The following is a 25,113-nucleotide window of genomic DNA, read 5'->3' on the forward strand; positions in this document are numbered from 1 at the left end:
TTTTTAATTTTTGTCATTGGCTTTTTGTTGTTGTTTTGTTTTCTTTTATTGCTTTGTCTTGCTCTGTCTTGTTTTTGTGCATGTTATTACCCCCGCAGGTCTGTCTAAATAAAATAGGCTGGATTAACAATCTGGAGGAGAAAATAAATGGTGGGGGGGCAATGGGAGAGGGAGAGGTGGGAGGAAAGGAAGTGGTGTTAACAAACCCAGGGACAAGGGAACAAGTGATCCAAATCGGTAGTGAGGAGGGTGTAGCAGGCCTGGTAGGGCATGATCAAGGGTAATGTAACAGAGAGGAATTCTGAAAGCCAAATGAAGGCGGAACATGATAGTGGGACAAGAGAAAAGTAAAAGGAAATAGAGGAAAGAGCTAGGAGGCAAAAGGCATTTATAAAGGTCTAAATAAAGGCATGCACATATGTAAATGTATTCATATATGATGGGGAAATAGATCTATATGCATATATTTATAGGTTTAGTATTAAGGTAGCAGATGGACATTAGGCCTCCACTCAGCACTCCCTCAATGCAAGAACACTTTGTTCTATTTAACTGGCATTCCATGATGCTCACCTACCCAAAAAGATCACTGAAGACAAAGCAGGTGCATAGCAAATGTGATGAAGAAAGCTGATGGTGCCTGGCTATCAAAAGATATAGTGTCTGGGTTCTTCAAGGCTTGAAGGTAAGCAAGCGGTGCCATTTAGCTCAGAAGCAACAAAGCCCACATGGAAAAAGCACACCAGCCTGTGTGAGCACAAGGTGTTGAAGGGATCAGTTGTCAGGCGTCAAAGAACAAAAAATCAAATCATTGTGAATGAGGAGTGCGGGGTGGGAACTCAAAGCCCATCTGTAGGCAATTGGACATCCCCTTACAGAAGGGTCGCAGGGAGGAGATGAGTCCGGCAGGGTGCAGTGCAGCAATGATGAAACATACAACTTTCCTCTAGTCTCTAAATGCTTCCTCCCTGCACTATCATGATCCCAATTCTAACTTGGGTACAATTCTAACTTGGGTACACTATCATGATCCCAATTCTAATCTCGCTAGACCAGAGGATGTACACTGGTACAGATACGAACTGGAAACACAGGGAATCCAGGACAGATGATCCCCTCAGCACCAGTGGTGAGAGTGGTGATACCGGCAGGGTGGAGGGAGGATGGGGTGGAAAGGGGGAACCAATTACAAGGATCTACATTTAACCTTCTCCCTGGGAATGGACAACAGAAAAGTGGGTGAAGGGAGACATCGGACAGTGTAAGATATGCTAAAATAGTAATTTATAAGTTATTAAGGGTTCATAAGGGAGGGGGGGAGCAGAGAGGGAGGGAAAAAATGAGGAGCTAATGCCAAGGGCTTAAGAGTGGAGAGCAAATGTTTTGAGAATGATCAGGGCAATGAGTGTACAAATGTGCTTGACACAATGGATATATGTATGGATTGTGATAAGAGCTGTATGAGCCCCCAATAAAATGATTAAAAATAAAAAATGATGGCAAGAAGGTCCAGGTGGAGTTTAATCAAGAGCAATGTAATTGAGAGGAAATACTGAGATCCCAATAGCAGGTGAGCATGATAGTGGGATAGGAGGAAGGTGAAAGGAAATAGAGGAAAGAAATAGGAGGCAAAAGCTATTTGGAGGTATTACTATCGGCATGTATATATGTAAATATATTAAATTATAATGAAAGCAATAGAGGTCAATGGATATATATTTATATGTTAAGTATAGCAGAGACTTTGGACCTCTACTCAAGGCATCCCTTAACATAAGAACACTTTGTTCTGATTACCTGGCATTCTTTAATACTCACCTTCCAGACAAAATCGCTGAAGACAAATGGGTGCATAAGCATATGTGGTGAAGAGAGCAGATGGTGCCTAGCTATCAAAAGATATAGCATCTGGGGTCTTAGAGACTTGAAGTTAAACAAGCGACCATTTAGCAGGGAAGCAAATAAGCCCACATGGAAGAACCACACCAGATTGTGTGATCATGAGGTGTCCATTGCATCAGGTATCAAAAGATCCAAAACAAACAACTCTATCAATGTAAAAAACGGGGGTTGGAGTAGAGATGCAAATCCCATCTGCAGACAATTAGATATTCAACAAGGGATGATTCAACAAGGTGTAGTATAGCAACAAAAAAATCACACATCATTCCTCTAGTTCCTGAATGCTTACCCACCCACCCCACCCACTACCAGGACCCACGTCTACCTTACAAATCAGGCTAGACAGAGAACACACATTGGTACAGGTAAGAGCTCTGGACACATGGAATTCAGGGCAGATAAATTCCTCAGGAACAGTAATGGGAATAGTGCTATCATGAGGGTAGGGGGATGGTCAGGGATGGGGAAGCGGGAGAAAGAAGGAACCTATCACAAAATTGGATATATAGCCGCCAAAAAATGTGGGTAAAGGGAGACAATTGACAGTGTTAAGATACAAAATAGTAACAATATATAATTGACCAAGGATTCATGAAGGTGGGAGGGTGGGGGAAAGAGAAGAAAAAAAAGGAGCTTATATCAAGGGCTCAAGTATCAAGTAGAAAATGCTTTGGAAATGATGATGGCAAAATATGTACAAATATGGAATGTTGTAAGAGCCCCCAATAAAATGATTTTTTAAATGGCCATTCAACGTTATTAAAACCTCTCAAGAAAACATTCAGCAATATGAATCAAAAGGCTTATAAATATCTACACTATTTAATTCACTATATGCTATGGAAATAATCCAAAGTAAGTACATAAAATGTATACTCAAAGATATTCAATGAATACCTATAGTGGCAAAGTTCTGAAAATAATCTATATGTGAAACAACAGAAAAATAAATTGATATGCCCATAGTAAAAGCCAGAAGTTATTAAAAATGGAAATTTTATATAATGTTAATCAATAAAGTTTACAAAAGTGGGTTCATTTTTCCACTTAAAAAATTCATAAAGCTCAGAACAAAACTAATTGTGACTGAAAGCAAATATAAACAAAGAATGTGAACATTTGGTCCAATCTCATTTCTCTATGAGCAGTAACAACACCTATATAACACAGTTCCTTTTTTATATTCAGTGTCCTTGCTGCCTCTATTCCTCAGCTCTTGGAGTTTCCTGAGCCATGGAACTGTACCCAGTTGCATTCAGTAAGCATCTGCATCTTCATACTCACTAACAGCTCTTGCATTTAAAAAAATCATGAGATTCCATCTAATTATTAAAGTCACCTCAAAAATAAAATCTAAATTGACTAAAACGAAAGTCTATCATGAAGGGAGTCCTTTTTTCTTCTCCTTGCAAATAAAACATTAGAAAGAAAGCATCCCTGGAGTTTGGGTAACCCCAGAATCTCAAGGTGGCTACAACAATGTGAAAACACATACATTTGATCAGTAGGAAAACCAGCGCTGTCATCAGCTCACTTTCTGTCCACAAACATTTGTTTGAATTATTAAAAACAACCAATTAAACTCACTGCTATCAAGTTGATTCTGACTCAGAGTGACGCTACAGGACAGAGTAGAACAGCTCTTTGAGGTTTCTGACACTGTAAATGTTGACAGAAGAAAGCCTCATTTTTCTCTTGAGAAGCAGCTGACAGGTTTGGACTACTGACTTTGCAATAAGCAGTCCAGCGTTTAACTCACTAAGCCCCAGAGAGCTTTTGAATAATTAGCTGCCCTCAATACAAACCCATCTGTTATAGAAGCAAGCCACTCACTACTCAGGCCCGTGCCTGAGTCTAGCTCTTCTGTCTTCCTCACTGATTCCACCTCCTTTGGCAACCCTCAGTATAATTAATTACTCAGAGAACCTGGAGAAGTGCGGCTATGAGTGAGGCTAGGCAACCTGAAGAAGCCAGACAAAAGTGAGACAACCACGGTTTTGGCGGATTGCCCTCTGGGTTCTTATCTGGTGCAATTTTGCCTCCTGGGACACTTCTAGAAATATTTTTGATTATCAGAACCAGGGACCTGCTCAACATTTTAGAGTGAACAGAACCTTCTTCAGTTGCATTCCACACCACAAGGCTCCAATGTCAATAGTGCTGGGGCGGAGACACCTGCCATAAAATGCTTTATCCACCAGGACAGTGGAGTCTAACCCAATTAGGACAGAATACACAGAAATTAAAGAAAATCTGAGGCAGTTTTGGAAATGTAAACACATGCACAAAACCAGATGTTAAGGCTGGGTGAGAGAACTATACCTTTAACAACCAAAATTCTAGCTCAAGAATTGGAAACACCATACAAATTAAATAAGAGTATATTTTTCTTCAAGGACTTACTCCCGCACATATATTTCTCCAAGATTGTTTCACAGCAGAAATTATTAAAAAGATAATATTATCAAAATTGCCCAGGCTAGTAAACATCTCCAGACATTGGAAACGCACTCACATATTCAAATTTAACTGTCTTGACAGAGCCTAAGAATTCAAACTCATAGTTCTTAGTTTAAAAGCAGGAAGCATTCAACGATCACTCACAAAGAAAACAATATACTTTTTCCAGATGAATCATCAAAATTGCACAAGACCCCAGAAGAGTAACACAATCAAAATGGACAGCAAACAGTACTGAATTTGAAGTAAAAGAAAAAAGATTAAAAATTATTATAATTCCGTTAAATCAGTGACTACTGTCATACCACAATGTTTTTTCTCAATTATTTTAACACCTTTCTTGTGCCGTGATTTCTAACTTTGAAGGCCAAAAGCCTAAGGAAGTCATCCAGCACCATACCTAGCTGACTTCAAATTGACTGAAGCATATAACTATCCAGTCTATCTCTGACCTTTGTCCTTTCAAGGTTAATGAATACCCAGTACTTAGGAGCTTTTAGAAATATGTCTGTTACACTGAGCCAAGAGTGCTGCCCTTCCCTCAACCAGTGATAATTTTACCCTAACTTAGAATCGTGAAACAGATCGTTATTCTCTATGTGAATGTACTTCCAAAAGTTATTGGAAAAAGAGAACTACAAGACAAAGAAAAATTCCACAAAGTATTAGAAGGCCCTTTATATAAACTGCAAACTCAAGCCCATTATGGTCAAGTCAATTCTGACTTATAGCCACCCTACAGGACAGAGTAGAACTGTCCCCAAAAAGTTTCCAAAGTTGTAATCTTCATGAGAACAGACTGCCACACCTATCTCCTATGGAGGGCAGGTGGGTTCAAGCCTCTGACCTTTTGGTTAGCAGCCAAATGCTTAACCACTTTGCCAGCAGGGCTCCACACTCTGTAATCAGGCAGTCCAAGGGTTGCCAAAGAGATTAGCTCCAAAGTGTGTTAAGTCCAATGTCATCTTTAAGTCAAATTTGTAGGTAAGTCAAAATAAGCTCCAAGCCTTTTCAATAATTTAAAAGCTGCACCTGCAGCAGGATGAAGAATCTATTCAATGACTTCAAAGTAAGGATAAATTTATATAACATTAAAGGGCAAGTAAATGTAAATAAATCTGATGTGCTTAATTGAGTTTATATGAGATTAACTGTCCTCTCCACCTCAAGTCTTTTCTTTTTGGAGTGTGTGAAGCAGTCTCTCCTGAGCCATGTAGCTTGTACAATTATTATTCACTTAGGGTCCAAACACCAGAAAGGCAGAATTAGAAGGACTGTTAGAAATCATGTAGCTCACATCTTATCCAAATTAAAAAGCTAGTTAAATGAGGCAGAGAAAGTAAAAACACTTCCCAGAAGTCAAGCAGGTAGGATTAAGAGCTTAAGGTGACAGTTAACTCACTGTCAAGTCCAACACACTCGAGCTTTATTAAGCTGTGTAGCAAAATGTTGTGCCAACAATAAAACTGATAGTACTTTTCTTACATCTTACAATAGAACGTTTTCTGCTTTGACAAGTAAAAAAAGAACCACTTTTGTGAAAAACAGGCTTACACGTACCCTATTATTACACAAATAATGAATACATTTTACAGTTTTTTCAAAATGGGCGATTCCCTCACACATTAGCTTCCTGTACACACAAAGCACATTATATGTGTATATGTGTTATTTACGTGGGCATGTTATATTAAAAACTACTGCACTCTCAATTACAAAGAATAGTAAGGCAGATATCAACAACCGTTAACTGTGCTACATGTACCCCCAAGTATTAGTTTAGGTATTTTGACTTTAATGTTGCATATATGCATTAAATATACTTTGAAATAGGTGCAATGTCAAATGTTGTTCATTCCAGGTGGGAATGAAAAAAGGTAGTCATTTTTTCCTCAGTTTTATTAGCACTTCATCCACATATCAAACAACTCAATAATTCAATCATAACAAGAGGCGTACAAATATCACCACATTCTATTCTAGAACATATTCTTCCTTGTACTCATTGTTATTCATGTAATTATTTTTTCTAATGGTGACAAAAATATACAAAACATTCTCCAATTTGACAACTTCTATATGTATAATTCAGTGCCACTGATTATATTCTTCTTATACAATCATTATCATCCTTTTCCAAATTATTCCACCACTATTAACATAAACTCGATGCCCTCTTACAATAGCTCTTTCTCCTTCACCCATGGTAGCCATTGGTCAAGTTTGGTTTTATTGTTTTAAGTAGTGTTCTTGATATAATACTCACATACCACACACTTCCATGGTTTAATCAATTTTGAAAGAGTTGCATCTACATTATCACAATCAGTTCTTGTGTTCTCTTCCCCCTCCTGCATTCATTGGTTGCTCCCCAAATCCACTCACCTTCCCTACCCCACCTCTCCCCTCCATTAAACCATCGCATCAGCTGTCTGTGCATCCACACCTTCTGTGCTTCAAAGACTGGGAAACCCATCAGAAACAATGAGAAACAAAAACAAAACGGAATGAAGAAAATAATAATAGAATGATAAAAATACAAATAAAGCATAATAAAGAAAAGACCACCATCAATATTTAAAAGGGCAGAGAAGAAATGTCTGTCCTGGAACAGGTGAGAAATACTTCAGCTTAGTGCAAACTCACGATTGGTCCAGAGGGAGGGCAACTGATCCACCATGATCAAGTTTAAAATAATCTCTGTCTGACAGTAAAGCTGTTCGAGTCCCTTGCTTGTGGCTAAAGGTGATCTGCCAGAGGCTTAATCTGACTAGATAGCCTGCAGATGGATTTTGGGCTCCCACTGTCCTCCATAACCTTCTACAAATTGGATGTTCACAATTTAAACTCTTATACCCTCCCTACATCATATTCAGATTTTATTACTGTCATCTTTGGATTACGTAGGCGTCTTCTTCTGTGTGGACCTAGCTGACGCTTCACTGAGATGGCTCTCTGAACACGAGCCTTGAAGACTGCAAACACTGTTCCAATTGATAGCCGGGCACCATCTGCTTTCTTCACCACACTCTGCTGTTGCACCCTTGTGCATTTAATCTTCCTAACCCTGATATGGACTTCTAGCCTACAAAAAATGAGAACATTTATGTCTCTTAAACTCAAATTCACTGCCATCAAGTCGATGCTTATTCAGAGTGCAGATTAGAATGCCTATGGAGCAGAGTAGAACTGCCTCTGCGGGTTTCTGGGCTGTAAATCTTTACAGGTAAAGAAATACTCATTTTTCTCCCATGGAGTAGCTGGTGAGATTGAACTGCTTGGCCTTGCAATTAACAGCACAACTGTACTCCATTACACCAGCGGGACTTCCTGTTGTTCCTTAAATCCACTCATTTTTTCATTGTTTTCTTAAGGCAACCGGGGAATTTAAGACATTCATACCATGACTGCTACTCACCAATAGAAACAATCCAGATGAATCTTCACAAAATTATGCTGAGTGAAAACAATTTTTAAAAGCCAATCCTAAAGTGTTTCATACTGTATGATTCCATTTATATAATATCTATAAAAAGATAAAATTATAAATGGGAGAAAGAATAGGAGTTTAGGGGGTGGCATAGTGGTACATGTTGGGCTACTAACCACAAGGTTACTAGTTCAAAACCACCAGCTTCTCTGCAGGAGAAAGAGGAGAGATTCTACTCCAGCAATAAAAGACAGTCTCAGAAACCCAGAGTTCTTCTACCCTGTCCTTTAGAGTAACTGTGACTCAATGAGTAAGAATTGAAATGGGAAACGTGGGGGCATGTCTGTGTCTTGGCTGCTGCCAATGTCAATACACTGGTAGTGAAAAAGAAAAATGGCAGAGATGTGCCAAAGTAGAACTCTGTGCTTCTATTTCAATGGCTTATTTTTCAGAAACAGATCACAAGATCTTTCTACCATAGCACCTTGTACTTGAACATCCAGCCACAGTTAGCAGCCAACAGCATTAACTATTTATATTACCCATATAAAAAAAACAAACCCAATGTAAACCCTCTGCCATCTAGTCAAAGCTGAAAGGAAACACCTGTGGGTTTCCAAAAATGTAACTGTTTACAGGAGGTCAGAGCCCAATCTTTCTTCCATGAGGCTGCTGGTAGTTTCAGACTGCTAACCATCTGGATCGCAGCCCTATGAGGGTTCCAAACTCTACTACCCATACTATACTATAATTTTACAAGATGTTCCCATTGAGAGATTAAGAGGGAAAGGTACAAGATCTAGTTTTATTATTTCTTAAAATTACATGAGAAATTACATGATCTTAAAGTGAAAGTTAATTTTAAAAGATATAAACACAAAGTCACAAAACAGAAAAGAAGGCACTCAAGCAGATAAAAGATCTTAACACATTTTGCAGAAAAAGAAAATACATGAATAATAATTAATCTGTTTAGGTAAAGAAAATCACATTTTAAATAAAAATGAGTTCATTTTCCTTCAGGACCTAGAAGGATTCAGTTCTCCGGGTGTAAAAGTAGCAATGAAACACTGCTTAACAACATAAATTAAAAGTCTACTAACAACTAAAGCTGTGAAATTCATAATTTAAAAAACAAGTAAAGGAAAGACTTGCACATCTAGTTTTTAACAATGGGTCATCTAATATAATGCTAAATGCCAAAAATCACTCTCATCGCCATCGTGCCAGTTGAGTTTGACTAACAGCAATCCTGTAAGACAGGGTAGAACTTTCCCTCCCTGTGGGTTTCTAAAACTATAACTCATTTTTTTATTTATTAATTGGAAGTTTGTTTATATATATATATATATATCATATCAAGCTGTATTGTACAATTGCTACCATAATCAGTTTCCAAACATTTCTTTACCTTCCTGGACTCCTTGATATCATCTCCCTTTTACCAGCCCCACCCCCACTACCACTGTACTCCCACCCCCGAATCCCTAATTCTACTTGCTGTCCCTATAGGTTCATCAATCCTGGGTTTCATACACCAAAACAGAAAAACATGTAACAACTTCAAGAGGGTGACCTCCAATGACATAAAACCTCTGAGATAAACCCTAATATGAACTAACAAAACAAAACAAAAATACAGAAAATGTTGAAAACCAGATCAGGTCCAGCATGCATCAAAGGAGGGATCAACTGACAATGTTTTAACTATTTGACTATCAGGTTTATCCCTTTGACCTGTAACTCTGTACAGGAGCAGAAAACCTCATCTTTCTCTCACAGAGAAGCGGGCAGTTTAGCTACCTGCTAACTTCTCAGCATCTCAAAGGGTAACCAACCATGAACCACAAATTTTTCTTTTAATTTTGTTCATTAAAATACCACACAAAAAAAGGGAAAGCACAAGCCAATAGCATTACTCAAAAAACATATATCCAATAAGAATGCAAGTAACAAATATAAATATATACTTTTGACAACTTAACAAAAGACAAACAAATCAATCATAAATGGGCAAGATTTGAATGGACATTTTATAAAACAGGATACTCAAATGTCCAACAAAAGCATAAAAAATGCTCAATCTCATTAGCCATCAGAGAGGTGCAAATCAAAACCAAATGAGATCCCATTTCATTCCCATAAGGACAGCTAAGATCATGCAGCATCAGGACTGGAGGAAGGGTTACTAACAACCTGGTCCTTGCAGATGGATGACACAAGCTTGCTTCCTGAAAGTGAGAACTTGAAGCACTTGCTGATCAAGGATGCCAACCTTTGGTAGGGATTGCCACTCAATGAAGAGAAGACCAAAATCCTCAAAACTGGACCAATAGGTAACATCGTGATAAATGGAGAAAAGTTTGAAGATGTCAATGATTTCATCTTATTTGACTCTACAATCAAAACTCATGGAAGTAGTGGTCAAGAGATCAAAGATGCACTGTCCTGGGTAAATTTGCTGCACAAGACTTCTTCAAAGTGCTGAAAAGCAAAGATGTTACTTTGAAGACTTAAGTTGTGCCTGACCCAATCAATCCATGTGATTTTTTTTTCAATCCATGTGATTTTCAATTGCCTCACATATATGTGAAAGTTGGACCCTGAATAAAGAAGAGCAAAGAAGAATGTGTTTGAATTGTAGTGCTAGTAAAGAATATTGAAAGGACAATGGCCTGCCAAAAGGACAAACAGGTCTGCTGTGGAGAAGTCTGGCTTAGAGGCAAGGATGGTGAGACTTTGTCTTAAATGCTTTGGTCATATAGTCAAGAGAAACTAGTCCCTGGAGAAGGACATCACGCTTGCTAAAGTAGAGGGGCAGCCAAAAAAAAGGAAGGTTCTAAATGAGATGGACTGACACAGTGACTGCAACAATGGGCTCAAGCCTAGGCACTGAGGATGGTACTGGACAGTTTCAGTCTGTTGTGCATAAGGTCACTATAAGTCAGAACCAACTTGATGGTACCTAACAATAATAATATAAGTGTGGTGAAAGGATACAATCCTAACACACCTTTCCTGATTTTAAACCACACAGTATCCCCTTATGTTTGACCTGCTTCAGGATCTATATTTGTGGGATGCAGAGGGTTTTTCCCCAGCTTGTCCCCCCAAATATATACCAAACCTAAGACACTGCTTGCAACACTTGGTAAATGACTGTACACTTGGAGATCAATGTACACTTGGAGATCAACGTCAGCTGCTTAGAGGTTATCTCCCTGAGGGTATCAGCCATCTAGAGCAATCAGATTCTATAGTCTGTTCCCACTCCCCTAGCCACCACCCACGTAAGCAGGGCCCACTCCCTGCTGATAAGGAAAGTGGATTGTTTCCCTGAAGGAGAGCCCAGAGACCAGGTAAAGCCAACTCAAGGAGGGCCATGGTTAGTCTGCCATCTTGATTCTAGGGTCCACCCCTCTTGTTACATGTGTACCCTTAATGCCACCCCTTGCGACTGCACGTACACCCCTAGCCTGGCCCCCTCCAACTGATAAAGTACAACCCCTTCCCATTATGATGTAACCAGGGGGGCTTGCAAGTCCCCTGGTTGTATATAAGCCGTCATTAGCTATATTTGCTCTCTCTGCGCAGGCCTGGCTACTGAGATCATGGCCATCCCAGAGGTGAATAACTGCATTCCTTTTATTATCTGATGTCTCTTTAATTTTACCCAATTGCATAACCACCCCCTGGACTCATTCGATTGTGGAGGCTTGTGCCTCACACAAATACAGGTTAGTATGAATTACTATCTTTCTCAATGTTGTCCATAATTTGCCATGATCACACAGGCAAATGCTTTTGCTTAGTCAATAAAAACATCTTTCTGGCATTCTGTTTTCAACCAAGATCCTTCTGATGTCAGCAATGATATCCCTCATGCTATGTGTTCTTCCGAATCTACATTGAGTTTCTGGCTGCTCCCTGTCTATACTGCACCAACTGTTATTGCATTATCTTCAGGAAAATTTGACTTGCATAGGATATTAAAACACTCAGGAATAAGCCTAACTAAAAACATAAAATATTTATACAAGAAAACTAAAAAACAATACTACAAGAAACTAAGAGAAACCTATATAAATGAAGTATATATCATGCTCATGGGTAAGAAGACCTAACATTGTAAAAATGTCAATATGATTCAAAGTTTTCTATAATGTAAACCCAATCCAAATTCTATCAATATTCTTTATGAAAATGGAAAAACAAATTGCTAAGTTTATATATAGAGAAAAATATTTTGATTAAGCAATTTACTACTGAAGAATAATAGTATAATAAAATAGGTCATATGACCTGATTTCAAAATACAGCTATGGCAGTCAAAACAAGTTTTGTGCTGGAACAATGATATGCACGTGGATCAGTGGAAAAGAACTGATGACTCAACAGTAGATCCATCCACCTACGGACAGCTGATCTTTGACAAAAAACAAAATCCATCAAATGGGTGGAAATATAGTCTCTTGAAGAAAGGCACTAGCAAAACTGGATTTCTATTTACAGAAAAGTTGAGCAAAATCCATACCTCACACCATATACAAAAATTAACTCAAGATAGATTAAAGTATCTAAATTTAAACTTAAAACTATAAATATCATCAAAGAAAAAACAGGGTGAAATGCAATGGCATAAACTATCAAATATAACCCAAACTACAGACTGCAAAAAAAAAAAAACAGACTAATGCAACCTTCTAAAAGTTAAATTCTTATGCACATTAAAAGATGCTCCAAAAAGGCTGAAAAGGTAACCTACAGACTGAGAGTAAATATATTTTGAATTTACATATCCAACAAGTTACTAATCTCAAAACTGTATAGAAATTCAGCACCTCAACAATAAAAAGGCAAGCAATCCAATTAAAAAATGGGTAGAGAACATGTACAGAGATCTCACAGTCAGCAAACACATGAAGAAATGTTAATGATTCTAACTCTCATATTTTTCTGGTGGATCATTATATGGTGAAACCACTCAGATAATGGTATGAGTTTCTTTTAAGATTGGAAACAGAAAATTCATTTAATCTAGCAATCCACTACTAGAAACATATCCTAAAGAAATATGAGTAGGGACACAGACATCCATGTTCATTTCAGCATTATTCACAATAACAATGGATAATCACACTGGTACATACACACAATGGTATGTTATGCAAATTTAAGAATAAGGAGGAATCCATGCAAATCTCTTAACATGGATGACCCTGGTGGACATGAGATTAATAAAATAAGTCAATTCCAAAAGGGCAAATGTTGTATACTCCAGTATTATAAAAATCAGGAAGGTTTACAAATAATTTTTAAAATGCTTTTACTGTTAGCAGACATAGGAGAGAAAGTCACTAACTATGTAATAGACACATTTTAATTTGGGTGAAGGCAAAGGAACATAAAATAAAGGGTGATGTGAAAAAAATTACTGAAAGAAGATAGACATAAGCACAAGAGTTACAGGCAACAAAAGAAAACACTACGACATATACTATCCTGTTTTACCAGTAATAAAATATTAAATTACAAGTGACTATATGCACAAACACAATTTATAAGTACATATGCACAAACATAATTTACAAGCACATTATAAAATAGGTACACGGGCAAGATGAACAGATGAGTAGGCAAAAGGGACTATACTCTTGACCATATTTTGGTTTGGCAGATGATATTTCTTCATATATATTTGTACATGCTCTAAAAATATCCATGTATATAACACAGTAAACAGGGGGCAAAGGTTTATAAAATTTATCAGCTATAATCAAACCTTGAAAGAATGAGTCATCGGGTCTGGAGACTTAGGACCATAGTCAACAATGTCAATGTCAATGTCAAATAGCCTAACATAGTCCACAAAGGCAATTTTCTACATTGCTGAGTAGCAACTAAGGTCCCAAAAGCTTGATGCCAGTGGTCTCCCCTTCTGGACAAAAGAACACACACATGGACAACTATCTAAAGGACTAATTAACCACAAGAACCTCAACATCCACAACCAAGACCAGAAGAACCAGATGGTGCCTGACGACCACTGTTGAGTGTCCAAGAAGGGATTGTAAAAAAGGGTTCTTCATAGAATGGGAGAAAAAAAATTGGAACAAAACTCAAAATCCTAAAAATAACCAAGCCCAAGTCTCTGACCGAGACTGGAAGAAGCCCTAAAACCATTGCTCTTGGCTTTTTGTTTTGTTTTGTTTTTTAAACTCTCATGACCATCAAGTCGATTCTGCCTTGTAGCAACCCTATATGACAGGACTGAACTGGCCTGTGAGTTTCCAAGACTGTAACTCTTCCTGGGTGTAGAAAGCCCCGTTTTTCTCCCACGGAGGGGCTGGTGATTTCCAACTGCTGATCTTGCAGTTCTTGGTCCAATGTGTAACCACTATGCCACCAGGAAGCCTTACATTTAAAGAGGATATTTAAGTCTTAAAAAAGACAGACACATCATTCAGATATGGGAGGTCATCGGAGATCATCAGCACAGAGCTAAAACAGCATTCAAGAAATCAAGCTGGGACTCCAGATAAACAAGGCATGAAGAAAGGAAACTGTCAAATTTATGATTGGTAGGAGATTAATAAATGAGTTACAGTTGAGACTACAGAAGTAGGAACAGGACTGTGACTGGGATACAAACATTGTTAGATTGGTCCAGAGTCTTCTGACGAGGACTCCTGAGACCCTAGTTCTAGGAAATCACAGATCTACATTTTTCTTTATAGTCTGATGTATTTTGTCCATTTCATATAAAGTGATAGCCTGCAACATGTGACCTTTCTCACTGGCTTTTACCACTAAGCATAATGTTTTCGAGAGTCATCTGTGTTGTAATTATGTTTCAGTACTACATTCCATTTTGTGACTGACTAATATTTTATAAAGGAACCCTGAAGGTATGGTGGATAATATTGGTTCAAATCCACCAAGTGCTCCTGGGGAGAATTATGAGGTTGTCTCCTCCCATAAAGATTGAAAGCCTCTTGTAGTTAAACAAGCAGCCATCTAGCATAGAAGCAACAAAGCCCACGTGGAAGCAGCACACCAGCCTGTGTGATCATCAGGTGTTGAGAAGGAGAGGTATCAGAAGTTCAAAAACAAGCAACCAAATCAATGTGAATGGGCATGGATGTAGTGGAGACACAAAACTCACCTGGTAAGATAACTGGACTGTCCCACTCAAAAGGGCCATCCAGAATGGATGGTAAATCCAAGGTGCGATATGGCACTGATGAACCACAAAACTATCCTCTGGTTCTTTAATATTTCCTCCACTTACTATTATGGTTTTATTTTTGTTATATCTCATTAATAACATTATATTTGTGTATGTTCATTTGTATATATAAGATTGTCCAGTACATGAAAGTCAAGATAGATAACCCATCAGAAACAGTAACAGGAGTATTGGGTTCCTGAGGGTACGGGGCAAGGAGGGGAGGGGGGAGTGGGGAGCTAATAGCATTGATGATTGTATAACTCCACTCAATGGGATTGAACAACAGAATTGTATGTGAATGAATATATCAGATTAAGTATAATATAGCAAAAAAAAAACTATTATAGGAAAAGGAAAAAAAAAAGGAATAAGGGTTCCGGGAGGATATAGTGGGGGAGTGTGGTAGTTAAGGTTTATTGTGCCAACCTGGCCGATGAACACATGTGGGATTAACTGAAGAGCAGTTTAATTGAAGGGCGGAGAGATCAACGGCTTGGCAAGCCTCGCCTTTCTTGTCTCTTATTCTCTGATGGTCAGACCAGTGTACTAGACTTAGCTAGTTCTCTGCCTCAGCTGGCAAAACTCACTTCTTGCAAGACATCCCTGAGGAGAAGCTACATGGACCTGCCCTGATGCAGCCCTGGGTGCTAGAGCACCCGTGTGGAGACCCCTGCCAGTGTTGAGATGCTTACAGGCTCAGTGATTCAGCTTTCCTCCTGCAGTCAGAGTCATTGCGTGTGTTTTGTGGGATTGAGGAGGACTTTGTAGAACGGTGTTTGACATAGGGGTTAATGTCGGACTTATGGCCTTAGACAGCACTGGGTTGGGATGCTTTCTTAATGGTCGTTCCACCGGGTCAGACTGGTAATCAAGCTTTCTATTTAGAGGTTCTGAAGAGTGTGTGACAGAAAAGGCCTGATTTGTGGCAGACAGGGGACTGGTTTTTCCACCATGACAATGCAGCTGTTCATGCAGCCACCTCAGTGCACCAGTTTGGGGTAAAAAAATAAAAAACCAGCATACCTGACTTGCCCTATGCGTAACTTATTCACCTAATCTCACTCGATATGACTTCTTTTTATTTCTTTGAATGAAGAAGGACATGAAAGGACAAAGATTTGCGGACTTACAGGAGGTAACAAAAAAAAACAAATGAGGGAGGTGCTGTCAGCCATTCAAACATATGAGTTTAAAAATGTTTCCAAGAATGGAATTGCAGATTTGACAAATGTATTAAGTGTAATGGAGAGTACTATGAAGGTGATAAAACTGTTTTGTAAAATATATATATTGTAGTGGTTATGCACTGGGCTGCTAACTACAAAGTCACAAGTTTGAAACCCATCAGCCAGTCAGCAAGAGAAAGATGAGGCTTTCTATGACCATAGAGCTACAGTCCCAGCCTCCACTGAAGGGCTCCCTCAATGCAAGAATACTTTCTTCTATTAAACTGGCACTCTATGATGCTCACCCTCCCGACACAACCGCTGAAGACAAAGCGGGTGAATAAGCAACTGTGGTGAAGAAAGCTGATGGTGCCCGGCTATCAAAAGATATAGCATCTGGGGTCTTAAAGGCTTGAAGATAAACAAGCGGCCATCTAGCTCAGAAGCAACAAAGCCCACATGGAAGAAGCACACCAACCTGTGCAATCACGAGATGTTGAAGGGATCAGATATAAGGCATCATCAGAAAAAAAAATCTTACCATAGTGAATGAAGGGGGAAGTGCAGAGTGGAGATCCAAAGCCCATTTGTCCGCCACTGGAGATCCCCTTGCAGAGGGGTCTAGGGGAGATTAGTCCGTCAGGGTGCGATGTAGCACCGATGAAGAACACAGCTTTCCTCTAGTTCCTAAATGCTTCCTCCCCGCTCCCACCCCCAATCATGATCTGAATTCTGCCTTGCAAGTCTGGCTAGACCAGAGGATGTACACTGGTACAGATAGGAGCTGGAGGCACAGGGAATCCAGGCTGGATGATACCTTCAGGACCAGCAGTGTGAGTGGTGATACTGGGAGAGTAGAGGGAGAATGGGTTGGAAAGAGGGAACCGATTACAAGGATCTACATGTGACCTCCTCCCTGGGAGATAGCCAACAGAAAAGGGAGTGAAGGGAGACGTCGGACAGGGCAAGATATGACAAAACAATAATTTATAAATTATCAAGGGCTCATGAGGGAGGGGGGGGGAAGAGGACCTGATGCCAAGGGTTTAAGTGGAGAGTAAATGCTTTGAAAATGATGAGGGCAATGAATGTACAGATGTGCTTTACACAATTGATGTATGTATGGATTGTGATAAGAGTTGTATGAGCCCCTAATAAAATGTTTTAAAAAAAAGTTATAGTCCCAGAAACCCACAGGAGCAGTTTGACCCTGTTCTACAGAGTCTCTATGAGTCAGAATCAACTAGATAGCAATAAGCTTTTAAGTATATATACATATATTTACATAATGGAATATTACTCAGCACAGTAAATGAGTGTTCTGCAGCTATAGGTTACATGGGTAAAAATTAGTAACATAATTATACATGAAGAAAGCCACACAAAAAATATCCACATGGTATAATGCCATTTATATAATAGTCAAAATATGCACACACATAATTGTGTCTTGGTAATATATACATGTAAAATTACACAAAAAAGGCAAAGAAATGAGACAGGGTGAAAGAAAGAAGTCCGTAAGAAAGGGACACAGAGATAATCAGTAGTGTTGGTAATACTCTCCCTTTGGTGTTGCTGTTAGGTGACATCAAGTTGATTCCAACCCACAGCAACTCTCTGCACAACAGAAGAAAATACCACCATCCTACAATAGTCGATCTTTAGAGTTTTACATAAGCAAATTACACATTTTTCTGTGTGATATATTCCATAAAGCTTTCTTTTAAAAGCTACACTGACACTTAAGGATCTCCTTAATGCAAAGAAAATGAAGCAGTAAAATTCCTATATATACACACAATACAGATAAATGAATAATAAAAATGACCCCAAAACTAAACATCGCCAAATATTTTAACCCAAAAATGTATATACTTTTCAGCACCAAGATGATTCCCTCCTTTTTCCTACTTATTTCTACATAAGTCTCTGTCTTTATGACCCACCTTCATTTCCATAACCTGGACTAAATACCGTATCTACCAGGAAATTTTGCCATTTTATTTACCAACTCAATAGCCACTCAACCTCCTGTCAATCTCCCCGGCATTCAAGGCCTCCATCACACTGTATCACTGGACTGCACATGGCTTACCCCGTATCAGAGATAAGCACCTGGAGACCTAAAACAGACGCCACACACCAACCCAGTTTTTTGAGCTGCTGTTGATTACCGAGCCAATTAGAAAACTCAGGCATTTAGAATGAGCTGTGTAAAGAAAATGCACAGGCAAAAACTGAGCAATTAAAAATTAGGTCCTTTGAAAAAGCATTTCAACACTGAAACTCTTCAACATAACAAAAAGTTGACAGTAGTCAGTTAAAGTATAAAACACTTTCAGTGCATATCCCAGGAGTTGGAAACCAGCAGCAGCTTCCAGGGAGAAAGATGAAGCTCATCTACTCTCAGAATTCTACAAGGGCAGTTCGCTTTCCTATAGGTTCACTATGAATCAGAAACAACTCAATGGTGGTGAGTTTGCTTTTATAGTTTTCAAAGAGATTAATTTCCATATTTGCAATGGAAGAATGGGAAGACAAAAATTTCCTGAAAAGATTACCATTATAATAGTTTTCAGATTTAAAAATGTTTTGATATAACTAGAAACAAGTAGGGCTGTAAAGTCTCTTTTCCAGAAAAAAAATAGTATATACCATTTCAACATTAAAATTTAGATGACTTACAGAAATGTTGGCAGTATTTTCTTTTCAGATATTTACACACTCTATGTCTAAAACGTAAATATTATGCTTTTATGGCGGAGCTGACACTGCTGCATGGAAAAGGAGTCCATACATGCATATTATCAGTAGTGTCTATTTCTTGAAGATTATCACAGTTTCAAAGGCTCGGAACTGGTGAGTTTTTCATTCCCAACTATGCTTTAAGCTACTTTTTTTCCCCCTAGAGCTAATTTAAAGAATAAAAACTGTTTGATGTGGTGGGGGCAATGGGAAGGTAGGGGAGAAAAATAGGACCTGATGCAAAGGGCTTAAATGGAGAGCAAATGCTTTGAAAATGATGAGGGCAATGAATGTACAGATGTGCTTTACACAATTGATGTATGTATGGATTGTGATAAGAGTTGTATGAGTCCCTAATAAAATGCTTTTTAAAAAAAACTGTTTGATGTACAGGTGCCATCAAGTATGTTCAGTAGCAACCCTACGTACTACCACTGCCGGTCCGGACCATCCTCACAACTGTTCTGAAGACTGAGCCCATTGTAGGCACAGTGTCAACTGTCGGGGGCTTTCTTCTTCTTAGCAGCCCCTTTACTTTAACATGCATGATGTCCTTCTCCCGGGACTGGTCTCTGCCGACAACATGTCCAAAGGACATGAGCAACGGTCTCACTATCCCATCCTTGCCTCTACGCCGCATTCTGGCTGTCCTTCTTCTGAGACTGATTCATTTGTCCTTGTGGCAACCCATGGTACTTTCAATATTCTTTACCAACACCATAATTCAAATGCATCGATTCTTCTCCAGTCTTCCCAATTCAATGTCCAACTTTCACATGTGTATGAGTGACTGAGAATATATGGCTTAGGTCAGGTGCACAAAGTATCATCCTTGCTTTGAAACACATTACAGTAAGTCTCGTGCAGCAGAGTTACCCAATGCAATGCATCCTTTGATCCCTCGACTACTGCTTCCATGAGCACCGATTCTGGATCCAAGCAAGACGAAATCCTTGACAACTTCAATCTTTTCTCCATGTTGATATTAACCTATTGGTCCAGTATACCCCACTAAATACGAATTTCAGATATATGTATGCCCCATGCAATATTTTACAAACTGTTACTCATTGTTTACCTGAAATTCAAATCAAACTGAACACGCTATATTTTACCTGGAAGCCCTACATGTAATTAATCAAATTTCTTCACTTTGTTAAAAAAAAAAAAAACACCTAAGAAAGTAAAGTGACTTACCTAAGCACAAGCCAAAATCAAGGAATTGAGTTTGCTTTAAAAAAAGAAAACATAGCCGAGTAGGTCATCTTCGGCTCCACTCAAAGTCCCTTCGACTTCTAATAATGTCATCTCATAGAAGCACAACCAAATGGGCACATTAAAAGTGTATGATTTTCCCTTAGCACTAAATTAAAATTCCCATAAATCCTTTATCAAGTCAAGGGCAATGTAACCAAGAGGAATTACTGAAACCCAAATGAAAGCTGAACATGATAGTGGGACAAGAGGAAAGTCAAAGGAAATAGAGGAAAGAACTAGGAGGCAAAGGGCATTTATAGAGGTCTATATGCAGGCATGTACATATGTAAATATATATATGATGTTAGGGAAATAGATCCCAGAACAAAAACATCCTATCATTGTGAATGAGGCAGAGGGCGGAGTGGAGACCCAAAGCCCATCTGTAGGCAACTGGACATCCCCTTCCAGAAGGGTTGCTGCCCAGAGACAAGCCAGAGTGCAGTATAGCAAACGATGAAACATACAACTTTCCTCTTCTTCTTTAATGCTTCCTCCTCCATTTCCCCCACCCCCCACCCCACTGTCATGAGCCCAATTCTACCCTACAAATCTGGCTAGACCAGAGGATATACACTGGTACAAATAAGAGCTGGAAACACAGGGAATCCAGGACAGATAAACCCCTCAGGACCAATACTGAGAGTAGCGAGACCAGAAGGGGAAGGGAGGGGGGAACAGATCACAATTATCTACATATAACCCTTTCCCTGGGGGATGGACAACAGAAATGAGGGTGAAGGGAGGGATCAGTCAGTGTTAAAAATAAAATAATAATTTATAAATTATCAAGGGTTCATGAGGGAGGGAAGGTGGGGAGGGGAGTGGGGAAAAATGAGAGGCTGATACCAAGGACTCAAGTAGAGAGAAAATGTTTTGAGAATGATGATGGCAACAAATATACAAATCTATTTGACACAATGGATGGATGGATGGATGGATGGATGGATGGATGGATGGATGGATGGATGGATGGATGGATGGATGGATGGACTATGATAACAGTTGTATGAGCCCCCAATAAAATGATTTAAAAAGAAAAGAAATCCTTTATGAAATCTAGTTTTCCCACACAACAAACGTCATTATGCATTTCTTTCAAGTTAAAAAAAAGTCCTTATAACTTGTCAGTTGTAAGGTGGGAGAAAGATGAGGCTTTCTACTTCTGAAAAGAGTTAGTCTCATAAACTGACAGCAGCACTTCTACCCTGTCTTATGGGGTGGCTTTGAGTCTGAACCGATTCAAGGGTAGTGAGTTTGGGTGTGATTACCATTTTTGTTTATATGTATATCAGGGTCTCCTTTTCTCCTAAACATAATTCTCCTAAAATTCAAAACACCGTTGTTTTTGTGTTTCAAGATCTAATAAACCAGTATGATCACAACAGTCCATGAACCTAATGATTTTAAGTCATGCTCTCTCTCAGCTTTTATGTTTCAGGGCCTCAATTATGCCTTCCAGAGTTTTTTTCATTCCTCTTCAGAAATGAAGCTGGAAGAGAGGTGACCGCGTTTTTACAAATATTCTTCCTCCTGGGGCTATGAGACAAGCAAAAGACAGAAAAAGAAAGTTTTTATGTGAAACTTGGAGGCCTTTTCATGTATAAGTGAAGGATATATTAATTGTGCATGACATACAATTGCACAAATTAAAAGGGGGAAATAACAGGAAACTCTACATATGCACAAGATTAATCTTCCCTATTCTGTCACACTAATACGCAAAACATTTCTTCACCTGTGATCTTCTGGGCGGTTCTGGGAGTGGCGCGAGGAGAGGCAGATAACGATTTCATTTTACCTTTTATCACTTTTATATTTTACACACTCAAGGCTTCCAAACAAGCTTTAGCTTAAAGAACAATGGTTCCGTTACATTAAAAGATCATAACTGAATAATGAATCATATAAGCAACCATTGCTTTCTCTAATAAATTTCCTACTAAAAATGTCACCCTGGTTACCAGAACTACAAATCGCTTCCCATGAAATCAGAATTTTAAATCAACAAAAACTCAGCAGTTGAAATACTTTTCCCTTTGGCAGCGTCCAGTAAGACGTACGATTTTCTCGGGTTGACAGACCGCCAGGCCCGGAAGGTTCGCACAGATCGCACAGTGTAAGCCTTCATTGCAGCGATCTGGAAACTCGGGCCGAGGGCGGAGGACGCCGCACGTTCGATGTAACAGCCGCTCGGCGGGCCGGACTGTGGGCCCGGGCTGCGCGCGCACGCAGGGCCAGCCCCGCGCTCCGGACGCTGCCCGAGCAGGCGCGCGCCGACCGTACGCACGGCCCGTCCCCGGCGCCCTCCGGCTCGGCGCGGGGCTGCAGGGGCCGCCACGCCACACACCTGTCGCGGGCCGCGACGGGCGTCACACCCCTTCCCAGGACCCAGAGCCCCGCCGGCGTGGGCGGCCGCGCGCAGCATCCCCGGACCGGGGCGGCCCCGCGGGAGTCGCCGAGTTACCTCAGGTGGGCTCCGAGCACACAGCTCCGCGGCCGCAGCCCGCCGCCAGCATTCCGGACCCCAGGACGCAGCAGGCCGCGGCTCGGCGCCCCGGGCTGTTGACACCCCTGCGCTGGCGGGGCCGACCTGCCCGTCACGTGACGTCCGCCTCACGTGGTCTCGTGTGGGCGGGGCGTTGCGACGGCAGCCGCTCCTGGACTCTGGCCGGAGACCGTGGAGCCTGCCTCCCGTAGGTGGGGCTTTGTGCTTTAGGGCGCCTTGGCCAGAGACGCAGATATTAATATTTTGGAACAAGAAGCGAATGTATGACGCCATTGTTGAACTCGCACGTTAATTTATAAAAAAACTGCTATCGAGTTGATGTTAACTCAGAGTGACCCTACGGAACAGGGTGTGGAACTGCCCCGGGGGGTTTCTGAGACCAGCAGCTCGTGGTGTAGAATCGTTGACCTTGTGGTTAGCAGCCCAACAGGTAACCACCACGCCCCCAGGACTCCTTCGCAGAATAAAGATAATAGTAATAATAATAGGAAAACCAAACGCTTCCTTACCCAACGGGCATAAATGGAAGAGTAGCTGGAGTTTAATAATAACAGTTTGGTTTCCCTAAATATACAGCATTTTGTTTACTTTTGCCTTCTGACTGTACAGTTCAATGGCAGGCTGTCATCCATGGCTGAACTGGCAAGCTCCAGTATGTGGTGTCTATACTGGTCCAGGAATTAGTCACGCTTTCACATATGCACACAGTAACAAGTTAAGCCACCGTTTTAGTAAAACGTAGGATCATAGCAGAAGAAACGAAATGAGCGCTTCTCTCAAAGTGAGGACACCTTACTAAGGTTGCCGCTCTGCAGTTTATCAAGCAACTTTCTAGTTACTCATTTTGTCCTTGGATCTCATTCATCATTTCTTTCCCATTTATCTTGGGCCGTGGCTCTGGGTCAACATGTTTCAGAATTATCTACAAGTACAGTGCTGTGTCAGGATACTCACCAAGGCCGAGATTAACGGTTAAGATGTTTACCAAGCCTGTTTCCACAGGATCCTTTGTTCATAACTTGTTCTCACGGGTCCTTTGTTCATTCCCGTAGCAGGCAGAGCAGAAGCCCGGGTTCTGCCCCTAACATTTCCCCTTGAAGAGAGCAGGACTCCAGTTCTTGTGAAATGGTATAAGGTCAACACTACTTCCAGCTGATAGAGGGCGCCATGGCCCTACGAGTCCGCTCTCCTGACCCTGTTCTTTGTAGTTCTCTCTCGCCCGCTGGGGGGGAAAGAACCAGTCTTCTTTGTGGAAGGTGGCTATACCCTTCATAAAGTAGTTGGCTGACACTTGCTACTAATCATCTTTTTATAGAACCACTGTAGCCTGGAAAATAGAAACGTTACTAGGGTATTAAATAGGCATGGGCCAAAAATTAGTGACAGGATTTTCAAAAGCAGACTCTTAAAAAGACTAAGAGTCAGCTCAGGAAATGAAACTAGAATTGTATGGCTTGATGCGGCCTGTTTCCACCAAGCTAAAGAGCAGAGACTTTATTATATACAACTGCCTTACAAAGATGTCAGTGAACTGTGAAAGGGAAAGACTTTAGTAAGTTCATCCCAAGATGCCAAATATATATAGAAAAGAGAAAGGGTGACACTGACATGGGGCAGAGGTCACCTTGGTATAGGAGCAGATTTGAGTTGCCCACTGGAGTACCTGAAGGTCTCAATGTTTATTCTTTCTGCTACCACACTCACTAGCATTCAGATTCATCTTAAGAGTCCAGATGGATTGGCTTCACTGTTTCTGATAGAACAACTTCAAGGTTTTTATGAATCAACTGAAAAAAACTCATTTCCATCATCTTGTTGCCAACTAGTAGTTATCATCTCCGACCAGGTAGAACTGGCCCTTGAGTTTCCAGGACCATACTCTTTATGGGAGTAGAAATCCCTATTTTTCTCCTGAGGTGCATCTGGCTGTTTCAAACTGCTGATCTTGCAGTTAGCAGCCCAATTCCTCTTGGTCAATTTCAAGAAAAGACCATTTAGGGCAGTTAGTAAGGACCAATACCTCCAGACCTTCATATTTCTTATACCATACTCATTCTCTTAAAATGAACACATTCACTCCTTCTTTCTTGACAGCTTCCCTCCGAACAACTTAGTATACACCTTCAAGTTTATCTTCCTTCACCTTCTGGCACAACCAGACATCCTATTTTAAGACAGTACTACTTATTTCCTCCCTATCCAACTTCTGTTTTTACTACCTGCAACCTACTCTGACTTTCTACAACTTACTGTATTCATCTAAATTCTTTCATCAGTACAAGCTAAGCAATCACTGCATGTGAAACTTTTATAACTTTTAACTAGGCATCAACAAGTGTTAAGCTGTCTCAGGAGTTGTTTTCATATCTTTCTCTGGCTCACAAAAGCACAAGGGTTAAAACAGCTCCTG

General features: G+C 40.1%; 1 protein-coding gene across 4 annotated transcripts in view; it reads right to left on the reverse strand.

Annotated features, from left to right (window-relative positions):
* The window catches only part of MARCHF8 (membrane associated ring-CH-type finger 8), a 121,743-nt gene extending 98,929 nt beyond the window's left edge, over positions 1 to 22,814 (reverse strand). For 3 of the 4 annotated variants that reach the window (XM_075564159.1, XM_075564162.1, XM_075564157.1), the window contains exon 1: positions 22,662 to 22,814. The gene's annotated coding sequence lies outside the window, so the exon portion shown is untranslated. Of the gene's footprint in view, positions 1 to 22,257; positions 22,385 to 22,661 lie in introns of those variants that run through there. The other variant, XM_075564158.1, reaches the window with a different exon arrangement.
* Positions 22,815 to 25,113: the final 2,299 nt, after the last annotated feature.

Source organism: Tenrec ecaudatus, chromosome 12, assembly GCF_050624435.1.
Source record: "Tenrec ecaudatus isolate mTenEca1 chromosome 12, mTenEca1.hap1, whole genome shotgun sequence".
In the NCBI taxonomy this organism is placed as follows: Eukaryota; Metazoa; Chordata; class Mammalia; order Afrosoricida; family Tenrecidae; genus Tenrec; species Tenrec ecaudatus.